Consider the following 12,510-nt stretch of genomic DNA (forward strand, 5'->3'; position numbering starts at 1 on the left):
AGACGGCCAGCACAAGACAAGAGTGTATGGTAAGGCAGTACTGTCATTAAATTATTTATGTATTTTAAAAAATGATCTACGCTTTTTTGGTTTTGTTTATGCTTGTCTACTACTTTATTAATTAATCAGAAATAACCTATACGAGTGTATACCAATTAAATAGTTAAAGTGATAGAAACTGCCGCCCACATATTTGCTATAAATAATGGTATAAAAATACCCTCATTTATATTCATGAATAATATCGACATAATTTTTGGACTGAGTTCGTTGCGATTTTACATAATCTGTCGTTTGTTATCTGTTGCAGGTAAGCGTTAAGCTTTTTGCTGTAATACTCGAACAACTTTGAGAAAATCTGTATGGGACAACTGCAATTTGAGTGTAAGTCTTACATTGAAGCTGTTTAATAAGATTTCTTCAGTAATGTGCCAATAAATTGATACCTGTGTCGTATTTCTTTAAAAAGAATTGAGTGGAATCCTGCTTGATAGAGTCGAACTCTACAAACCCACCCCCGCCACCCCTACCAATCAGAATGAATGGAAGGGAAAGAAAATTACCAATGTTTGTTTTTGGGTAACCAGCTATGTGTATTTCCAAAAATAAAATTCAGGGTAGGTAACAGGTTCTATCTCAGAGAACACAATGCTATTTAAATTGATGGAACTGCCTTTAGGCTGAATTTAAGCGGAAGCTTCGCGATGTACTATTCTCCAGGTGACTTGGAGCACAGGGCTCTTGCTGAGAGAGCCTGCAAACCTTCTGATCCCGAACGCCAGCAGACTTTGGACACACAGGCTCAGTATCGCTGCATGAGGTAGGCGGCCATCGGTCGACCAGGAAATCCTTTGATGAAATATAATCAGTCTCTCTGTAAGAGGTACCTGCTGGAATAGTTTCTGCCAGGTTGCAGCAAGGGGGAAATCCATGGATATAACTCTCAGTGAACGTTAGCATTGAAATGCCCCCATGAGAACCAGAACTGATTGGACTGTCACAGACAAAAAAAAGGTTTCAGTAGGGCTTGAGTGCAGGATGAATAAACTGAGCTGAAAAAAAATGTTTGAGGATTAGTATTGCGATCTTACTCTTTGGGACATGAAGCTGAGAGGGAATTTAATGCCATGGCGAAGCAAATGTAATGCAAATTCTGTTTGCAGTTCTCTTAAACCGTTACTTAAAGTTCTTACTTCTAAAGCGGTATGAAATGAAAATTCACCCTGTTTTATTCTTTCTAAATGCATAGATCTTATTTTGAACAAGTCATCCATGCTTATGTTACATTTTTACATTTTGTGACCCTGTAACATTTAATCAGAATGTCATTACTAGATCCTACGGGTGTGAATTTCCAGGAGTTGTCATAGTTGGCTAAAGTAGTAAACAGATATAATATAATATACTAATAGCTCCAGTAACAGAAAAAAAAAATCCATGATAGCATTGAAAAAGCTGCTGTTTTGTTGTGGATGGGTTGCAGTGAAAAGCGGTGATGCCCAGGTGTGTAGTGTGCGGAGGCAGATTACAGATAGGTTCAAGCACTGAACTGCACTGTATTGAAACGAAGGCTTTCCACAGTCACAGGATCAGTGGTTCATTAAATAACAATGGGAGCTGCCCAGAAGACCGCAAAAACCGAGCAGCAAGTTCTACAATTCTTCATACACCATGAACACTGAGACTGGTTCGAGGTAAGGTTTTGGGTGCTAGTATGCTAGTTAAATAACTCTATATTTTGAATCTTTGCTTAATATCAGAGGCCCTGGAAAATTCTGCCCACCAATGGTTTGCAAGGGAATTGCAAGTAAAAAAAAAAAATAATGCTTAGTTTCACATCTGTGTTGACATGATAGCTATAATTCACTAACCCATGAGTGATTACATAATCATAATAAATCAATAAAATTATCAGCCTGTAAATGAATTATATTCAATTGTACATTTAATATAAGCATTGAAAACTGGAACAGAGAGAAAGTATTGTGAATATTGAAAAAAGGTAAAAGTGTCAAATCAGTTGGCCTTTATAGGAAATGATAAGAAAATAAACCATAAGTAATAAGTAATAAATACATTTAAAATTAACTGTTTATATAAAAAAGTTAGAGGTTTAGATTTTTTGGCGCTGTAATTTTTGACAATTTTATTTTAATTTCGTTTTATAATTTTAGCAGGTTTTTAACATTAACTTGGGCTTTTGCTAAGTGTTATGATTGTTACATTTGGAGTAACAGAAGATTCCGCCTTTCGGTGAAGAAGGAGGAGAAAGACGGGATTGCTAGGTGAATACTAGTGCAGCAGGCCAGCAGGAATTTGACGGCGGGGCCCGAGGCGATTGGTCTAAATGCAGTCGCTCAGACATGTGGCAGTTTGTAAGAAGTTGTACGGTGGCTCTTAAATACGCTAGGGTCAGTCGCTGCACTTTGAAAATAGCTGATTTCAGCTGTTTAAATACTGAAATTAATTTATTCCACCTTCCATGGGATGTTTTCACTTGACCAAATGCAGTTTTTTTTCAGTGGATAACGCATAACACATATTTTCTGAGGACACAAGGACTTTGCTGCTTTGTTCTTTTTTTTGTCAGGTATCTCTTTGTTAATAATCCCAATAATCACGTTTCTTAAGAAACTTAAATCCGAAGCTGACTATGACTGATATATTATAAGTAGATTTATATATAATATATAAGATATATATTATATAATATATTAATATACTTAGCGAACACACTTGCCGTCGAGTAGTAGGGTTCATACATGTATCTAAGTACACCCAGAGAGTGTAGTACATAAAGGAATAATTTTTTAGTATTCTTTGGCTAGAGCTAGTTTATTATTGTGTACTTAATTTCTTTCTAGATGATGTGGACATATTGTATTTTCATTTTTCTGGGAATATTTCTGAAGGGTGTTGGGTGGAGTGGCAGCCTGTTCATTTGCATTGTGGGGATCTTGTCCAGATTTCAGAAACATGGCTACTGTTTCCTGCAAGGATCATAGGTGAAAACCAAGTGTAGTAACACACTATAACCAACAAAAAGAATCTTACCAGCATTTACCATAACGAGGTGATCTGATTCGACTCAGGAATGTTAATGCACCTTTTGGTTTAGTATTTACAAATGCTTGTTTCACTACAGTTACAAAGTACCCCAACATGGACAATAGGATGGGACTATGCCAGTCCAGATGAGGTGGTAAAGGCTTTGGTGGTGTTCTGTGACCTTTCGGCTTAACGGCATCCCAGATATCATTTCATTGTATTAGTGCCCAAATCCGTCAACACTTTTGAACTCACTCTATGAAGTCTTCATCCAAGCTTTGTTAGTGGTTATCTTGACTCTGTTACACTGAAGCGTTTCTCTGACTGCAGCCGACTTCTTTTATTAATGCTTAGCCAAAGCTCAAAGGTGGTATCAGGCCCAATCCGCAAAAATACTTCCTCTTCAGTAAAATATCTCTCATTGGAAAAGGTGGATGCTTTTTTGCTTCTTGTATGTGTCCACCATTTTAACTACTTTCATTGTGATTGTGCTCACAGTTTTTCCTATTTCTGTTTTTCCTCAGGGACATTTCCGCCACAAGTCCTCCTTTGTCATATAAAATCAAAGACGAAGAGGACGCGCGAGGCTTCCAATCGTGTTGTGAATGCCTTTGTGATGCTGACTTTTGAAACTGTCATTAATTGTGGCTTATTTATGCCTGAGGCACGAACTTGCGCTTCATGGCTTGCCAAAGTTATCCACCAAAACACAGAACAACATAACTACTGTGTCGGACAGGGAATTTTTACTCCCACTTATTTGTTGAGTTTTAACAGGACAGGAATCAAACAGGTTTGAACATAAAACTCCACAGTTTATATGTGTTAATGACATTCAACTGAGTACAATACTAAAGGATTTATAGCTATTCACATGCATCTTTGTAAAGTAAAAAAAAATCATTGTTTCAGGCAAATCAAAAAGGATGACAGTAAGAATTAACAAAAAGAGAGTTGTTAAAGACTTCCAAATAATGTGAATTTCTGAATGTTCAGTCGCAGGACTTTTAATTGTAGCAAGGAGAAATTGCATCCGGGTGCTGCTGCATTTTGCCTTTAAAAAGTAGTCAAAACAGAATACCAGTGCCAAGAATTACATGTCTCAAGGCAATATTAATTTCCCACTGGAAATATAGGTGTGACTATGTGAAGAATCCTTTCAGTGTTAAAATGGTACAATACCTTGCCAAGACTGTTTTATCTGGGTCACTTTGTGACAAGAGGATTTTATGTGTTAGTGTTTCGCGACAGTGGTTATTAAGTTCATGAACTATAAACTTATAGCATTTAAGTTTGAGATTTAATCAAACATCTCCTCCGTTTAAGTCAGTAGACTTGGTTGTGCGAGATGATTCATTTACTTTTTTTGAAATATTCCTCTAGATACAGATTACGCACTTGTGGGTTTTTCAGAGTGCGGCTTTCTGTGTTTAAGTGACCTTCAACATGCTTTATAATTGTTTTTGCTTACGTTTTGGGACATATTGTCCAGGTTTTTTGACTCAGTGTTATTGTTTTGAATCTATTTTATAATATCTCATAGTATATTGTAGTTTCACTCCAGAGTAATGGTTTAGAATAGACCGTGGGCAGTGTCACCAAGAATAAAACTGGATTATGTGGAAGCAATCAAACATTGTCTATCCTTTCATTTTGTTTTTAAAACAATGTAGACTAGATATGTAATTTTGACTATCAAATTTTACTGTTTTTGTAAATATTTGCCAGGGGAACTGAGTTATTAGCTTGACATTTGGAAGGCTGCAGAGAACAATAAATTCATTCATTTAGATTAACTTTTTAGCTTCTTTTTTAATAATTGGACAACTATAGTAGTCAGACGGGGGCACCAGTATATTGCATATATACAAACAAATCTAAATGATTATGCAAATTATTCAAAGTGTTCGTTAGCAAAACAATTTATTGTACCTTTTTTATTTAAGGCTCAGTGTTGCATGCACAGTTTTCCCTTTAACCACTATTGAGTGTGAGGACAATGGGCAAAACAGAATCCAGTAAGTGTGATTTAAGCGGTCAATTAATGAACTCACACTCTTAAAAACCAAGGTTTGCTTTATTACAATCTTGACGTTATTCTTTTTATTTTCCTTTGACACTGAGAGAAAATGGTTTGTTTGAGAAAATTACTTGGCTTTGAGGTTCTCTTTGGCACCTGAAATATGTTGTCTCAATGGCAACACCTCCTGACAGCTTTCCTTCTCTGGAACTTTTTGAAATTTTCAAGACATGATTAGGGGAAGCTTCAGCCACAATTTTTTCAAAACAATTCTGGTATTTTGGCTTTATACTATAAGAAAATGAACTACGCTGACATTTCCGGCCATGATTTAATGTTGAATGCCGTATCCCGAATATTTAATGTTACACAAAAAAAAAGAAAAAAATTTGTATGGCGTTTTATGCATAAAACTATTTATTTGCATAATAGTGAAGGAAAAAGAAAAAATGAAGTGATCTTACATACCGTGTTTAGGGATGTTTAGATTGCATATGGTTCACTGTAAAACAAAGTTTAAGAATTAAGATTTCAGAGACTATTAGAAATTTTGTTTTTTTTTTTTTTTTCAGTGTATGTTATTATAAGAAAAATTGTCCCATGTTTTAAAATGTTGTCAGTTATTTTTGCATTGTATCTGCAATGTAGTATTGGTTTGTGTGTTGTGAATCAACACACATTATTAGAGTGAAATGCCGTCGGAATAGCATGACCACCAAGATGTTCGATTCTTAATACCACTACACTATTGTGTACCATCAAGAGTATTACTCGCATCAATAAAGCAGATTTAGAATCTACTCAGGTACCGTCAAAGCGTGACCATGTATATATTGAAACATTAATGCAACTCCACGTAATAGTGGTTTCTTTGGATCATTGTCATTTAATAACTAAAGAAATACTTCTTTTAAATAAGTTAAATCGTTATTGTTTCCCAAGCGACTTTTATCATGAAACTATACTTACCTTTTATTTTGAAAATTACACACGTCGGGAAGATCCCAGGAAGTGCGGGGAGTTGCTTTATCAGGCAAAATATATTCCTGACTGCTGTCACTGCTGTAAAAAAAAAAAAAATGAGCTCACTAAGAACTACACTGAAATATGCCTCAGATTTCGAGCATAATATAGTGATATTTTCTATGTAATCGCTGGATGTCCAAACAATCAAATAGCGGCAAAAAGCTTGTTTTTGAAGACCACTTGATAACGTTACTGAGAGGCGCGAGAGAATCGCTTGCGGCCACTGTAGCTATCTGAGCGCAGCAGCAGCAGCAGCAAGCAGCTGTCGAATCAGGTGATCTGAGCTCGTTACAGCAATCACACTGACACTCCTCCATCAGACATGAGCTTCTTGCTGGCTTCGGACAGAGCTTTGAGATCGACTTTGCTCGTGTTGAAGGATGGCGAGACTTGGGGACGAAAGGAGAGGCGAGCACGAGCAGAGAGGGATGGAGAAAAGGACAAATATTTCCCGTTCTTACGATGGTGAAACCGTAAGGACGGAAAGTTACCGTGACTCTCAGGACTCCTGGAAAGCGGCCTGGAGCACTATGGCAGTCAAAATCCGAGTTTGTCGGACAGATTGGTGATTCTTAATCATGTCAGGAATGCACGTTTAGAAACAGTCCACCTGGTGTTGATGTATATATATAAACATGTTCCAATGATTTCACAGAGCTGTATACTTTATGACAGAGGGAACCGCCATGAGGTTTTGTGTGGTAGTGAAGGATTCTTGCTTTCGACCTGGTGAGCTTACACAGTCCAGAACGCTGACTTTGAGTTCACTCATGTGGAAAAATTTCCTATGAGTCATACACTGGCCAGAAATGGCAAACTAAGGTAACGTTAAATCTACCAACTGCTTCACGATTTACTAATCTATTAGAAACTGCTGTGATTCATGGGGTTAGTCTCAAGAACTTATGGGTATATACTGTCACACACAAGCAAATATGGCAGCATTAAGTTCAGTATGAATAAAATGTCTACCATTCTGATGCATGTTCAGATACTTTCTGCATGAGCGACGTCAGCAGAAGGTGACTGATATCAGTGAAAGAGATGGATATTGTCGTGCAGAGACGCTGTGCACATATCCAGAGCTCAACTCCTCCATCAAGATGGAAGTTGGAATTGAAGATTGTCTCCATATTGAGTTTGAATACAACAAATCCAAGTGAGTGTGCATGCTGATACATAAACACAAGTTAAAACAGTGAGAGCCACCAAAATGTTGGACAATTAACGCAGTATATTATACTGTATATAATAATTATACATAGTTTTTCATAATGAATGCATGAAATCCCAGTATACCCAATCTTTAAGTTTTATAAAAAAAAAAAAACAATAATATATATAGTATATATAATCTTATATATATATATATATATATAATACAGTATATATACCCCCTACCTAAGTAATATTATATATAACATATAAAATAACTGGTCGTTATATTTTTCAATATAAACTGGTTATAAATATAATAAATTACTGATTTTGTAAAGAGGGTGCCGTAATGTTTGTGTGTATATATAAAATATATAATCTAGATTATTCTAAATACATGCTAAATACATGCATATCCAAATACCTGCTCGTAAAATGAGAATGCTGTAGTTACAAAAATTTGCAAATCAAAAATATATAAATTATGTATATTTTGTTAAATATCACAATGCCATAAAATAGTCTTAAAAGGGAGGATTTGGTTTTTTTATTCATAAATATAATTTCTTGGGTCCGTTTAGCTACATAACGAGGATGATGTTTATCGTAGGAAAGATTACGTCACCTTGGAGATAAAGATAAAACACCATGGAAATCCAGATCAGAAAACGGAAAACGACTGGAACTGGACCAGTGTGTACCATGAAAATGACACCATTGCCAAATATGAGATCCAGGATGGGGCACGGTGAGGGTAAAGAGAAACCTCCCATCTGTATTGTATTCTGAGTTACACCGTCTTCCACTGTACACATTATCATTTTGTGGCTTGTAAAATTTTTTAAAAAAATGCATTATAAATATACACTACTTGTTATCGTTCAGGCGCGAGTCGATCCCCATTCGCTTGTTTCTCGCGGATATGCGTTGAAGCCCAACATGAGGACATCAACAAGAAGTTCTACTGTGCGTTACTACCTGAAACCTAGTCTCATAGATGAAGAAAGGCGGCTACTTCAAACAACAGGTCGGTATTCCACATATAACACATTACTTCCCTCCATCTTGAAGTCTGAGTAAAATACACTGCTGTTCCTTGTCAACAGGAGATCACACTCTGGAGGAAAGGAGATATTGTGAGGAGAAGTATGTCCCAACAGGCCAGCATTGCTGCGCAGAGATTTGAGGGCTCAAACTCTGAAACTGCATCAGCACACGCCAAAGAGGAGAGTAACTAGATGCAAGACGCTTCATGTTCCTTCAACATCAAAAATAATGTTTTCTAAGTCTCGAAAGGGATCAATGTGGGCAAGTGATTTTTGCCGAAAAAGTGAAATCATGGCTTCTTGAGATCAAAAATGAGAATCGAGCTTGTAAAAGGCAGTCCAACTACTTAAATGTGTATAGATTACAAAATATTTTTTATTTCTTCCAATTCTGTGTACATTTCCATTATATAAGTGGCCAACAGTTTTAAAATGCTAGAAACAATCTTTTTCATGTGTACGCGTATTTTCATCCTATAGGTTTGATTTATGCTTCATGAGGTTGTAGGCCTCAGTACATTCCTCTTGTTATGGTCAAGTCCAGTACACTGGAAAAAGTCAGACTCTAGCTTCTATACTCTGTCCTGTTTAATGAGCCCAGAATGAGATTTACTGTGATCTTTTGTGTTATGAATTTAGCACTTCTTGTACTCTTCACAGAGCTCTGCACAGTATTATTCTATCATTTAGGGTATTAGATATGAAGGCCTCCACAGAAATGCCTACTAAGGAACTACTAACTTTTCATTCATATTTTTATTATTAACTTTTTTCTTTTGATCTGGTGTCTTAAGTGTTTTATTTTCCTATTAATAAAATATCAGCAGAATCAATCGGCTTAACACAAGGTTACCGTATTCTCAAGAGTGCAGTTTAAACGCCGTAATACAGAAATCCTTTTGTGATTGTTTGCTACTCATTTTTAAGGTGAATTTTCCATCTCTTACATGTGTATGTCATTGTATTTGTACACTAAATATATACAAAATATTTTGGTTTAATAGCTTAGAGCTGTTCAAGTGATGAGGAATGACTGGCCAACAGCCATGCCACCGTGAACAACTTCTTGCAAAAGTTCCATCATAATCAACCTTACTGTAATAAAATTTACCCAAAACTTTTCTGCGCATTAAGTGATGATTTCCTTTTTTCTTCAGGAAATGAAAATAACCTGTGATAACCGGACTTCTCATGGCTTTAGAGAAATCTGGGTATTATTAAGTGGTATGATGGAGATGGAAGCACAAACATATTTTATTAACAAAAACATTCAAATGTTTTAATATCATTATTTTGGTATTTCAAGTTTACATGAGTATAGATTACATAAAGAAAATACTGACTATATAACATTTAAAGTGAGAGAGAATCATAATAGGATGAGATCAAACAGACTTTTATGATGATTTTCATATTGGATCTTCATTCTCCAAACTCAGGACAAAGTCAAATTCCTCTGAAAACAAGAAAACAAAGTATTATTTTTAAAAAAAAAATCCTTAAAAATAAGAATTTTTTTTAAACAATCCTTAAACTATCCATATTTAATTTTGATATTTAAAAATTATTTTAATTAATTCTAAAATATATCTAATATAAATTATTTTTATTTTAGCTAAAACAAAGATAATATAAATAATTTTGCTTATAATAATAATAACCAATATTTAATATTTCTTAAGGAATAAATACATTTTTACATTTATAATCACATTTTTTAAATAATGCTAACACTGCCCATAGTACATATTTTGATTGTACATTGTGTATTAAATACGACTAACCTGCAGTAAGGGGCTGAACTGAAAGTCTGGCCCTGGTGAAGAGGAGGCCATGTATCCTTTTAAGGGTCCACCTTTGAAAGCTTTGTGCTTGCCTGCAGAGTGATATTTCTTCAGCTCAGCCAGAGGGATGAAACGGCTCGGTCATCCTTTTTCAGAAACTGAACATCCACCTACACAGAGTGAATCTGCGGTCAGTTCTGATGGCAAAACTAGAAAGTTATCATTAGGAGATCTTCGAGTTGGGTTCTGGTAAAGGACAACACCATACTCCATTTAGGATTGTGAGTACTTTGATGGAGGGATCATACTGCACGCCTTCTTGTCAAATTAGTGTGTATGAGTCAAACATAACGGCCTCACGTTAGATCTGTAAAAGTCGATGAGAAAATCCTCACTTTTGCTATGCATGAGGTAAAAAGCGTTCAGGTGTTAAGCTTACTGAACAGACTCCTCCCCTTCATGAGGCCTGCGATACCTGGCTCTTTGCAGTTACTGTGATATAAAGAAAGCCTGCTGGCCCACCTCATATCTCTCATGAAATTACGTGCCTGAGGAGAAAAGTCTCAAGTGTCAGTATTAGTGAGTGTTCTGCATGCGCTTCTTGATAAACATAATGAGCAATCATAAAGCCCCTTTCACACACACACATTCTTTACTGGTAATTAGTACCGTTAACAGATCAGTGTGTTGAACAGGACCAGTGAATTAGGTTCAGACAGAATCACTGGTGCTGAGAAGTTGTAAAATTACCAGACCTGTATTCTGCTACTGCAATTCTCTCTGATGATGCAGTAACTACCAGTTGCCAGTGTACGAGTTCAGAACGCAGTGACGTAAGACGTCGATTCTGGCCCAATCATAACTTTCTGATGCAGATGCCCTGCACTAGTTATGTATGTTGAAACTGATGTGTGAATGGTGCTTTACTGGTATAAAGACAGAACGTCGTTGCCTGTGTGAACAGAGCATTTTTAAGTATTTACCGGTAAAGTCAGTTTTTACGGTAATTTTACAGCAATTTGCTGTTATTACTGTGTGAAAGGGGCTATAGTCTACCTGATAATTCCTCACTCCATCCCAGCATCCAGTCTGACTGGGAAGGGCTTTTAGGTCCTCGATTCCAAACTTCAGTGTGAGGATGACAAAATATTATCATATTATATAATCGCATCACTTCACATTTAAGTTATTAATGGGGATAATTCGGTTTACCTTCACCTAGTAACAACATTTAAAAATCTCCTTCAATAAAAAAGCTCCAGCATTATTGAACTTTTTCCTCATATGAAAGTAAAACAATCATACTTTAGTAAATCATCAATCAAGTGAAAACCATAACTGTGGAATAAAAAGAAAAACCTGAAATATGAGATACTAAGTCAAAATTATGAGATAAGTGTCAAAATTATGAGGTACTAAATCAGAATTGAGATTAAAATGATAGTTATGATTATGACATAAAATGTCAGAAATATGAGACACTAATTCATAATTTTGAGATATATGTAATGATGAGATAACGTTTAAATTACGACAATCTAAGTTATGAGTTAAAAGCTGACATTTTGTCAAGTCATCTTATTTACATAGTGTTATGCGATACTGATTGGTCAAAGCAGATTTTACAGTGTCATAAAATGTGTTATTTCTTTTTATGTTAAAAATTTTTGATTTATGGAAGCATGATTTTTTTTTTCAATGCACGTTGGTAAAACAGGACCTGGCTTTCCCATGCCACCACATGTTGTAGTTCTCTTGTGATATTGTATTTTTTGCTAAGTTAAACTTTTTGCAATTAAAAGCCAAAAAACAAAAAAACCTGGCCACACACACACCACACACAACACACACACACACCCCACACACGGGGTTACTTTCACGTCCCCACTCCATTTTCAATCCGGACTTCTCAGGGTTCAGACTTCATGAAGCCAGTGGCTGTAAGAGTGATTTTGCGCAGCGTCCACATCATCTTTATTTTTCTCCACATCACTTTTCACTGCTGCTGATCTGGTGGTTTCTTTTGCCAGTTTTGTGTTGTGCCAAACATCCCTCAGAACACCTCCAGAGTGCTGGGCGTCTGCATCAGCTAAAACAACAAGGGGAAGCAATTCCATTATTTAAAGTGATGACTTGTTTCGGCATGAAACTAAACAGGGCCTATTATTACACAGTTACTTACTGTGTTTAGTGGATTTGGGCGCGCTTCGTGTTCTTTCTTGGGTTGCCATGTTTCCTGAAATGCGAGGAAATGTTGCTTGCAGCCTCGTGGTGATTAAAAACCAGCGCCCAGGCAGATCGCACTGCGGCTGGAGGATCATAACTTGGCTTTAGTCTGCTTTTATTACGACCCACCACAGACATGGGGGTATATAAAAAGAACAGAGGTTTTTTAATATTTAAAAATACTTGCTGCAACTTAAATTCA

At 36.1% G+C, this 12,510-nt stretch overlaps 2 pseudogenes; one reads left to right on the top strand and one right to left on the bottom strand.

Annotated features, from left to right (window-relative positions):
- The first annotated feature begins 704 nt into the window (after positions 1-704).
- LOC122147781 lies at positions 705-8,670 on the top strand (annotated as a pseudogene).
- Positions 8,671-9,534: 864 nt separating this feature from the next.
- LOC122147782 lies at positions 9,535-12,313 on the bottom strand (annotated as a pseudogene).
- Positions 12,314-12,510: the final 197 nt, after the last annotated feature.

Source organism: Cyprinus carpio, chromosome A15, assembly GCF_018340385.1.
Source record: "Cyprinus carpio isolate SPL01 chromosome A15, ASM1834038v1, whole genome shotgun sequence".
In the NCBI taxonomy this organism is placed as follows: domain Eukaryota; kingdom Metazoa; phylum Chordata; class Actinopteri; order Cypriniformes; family Cyprinidae; genus Cyprinus; species Cyprinus carpio.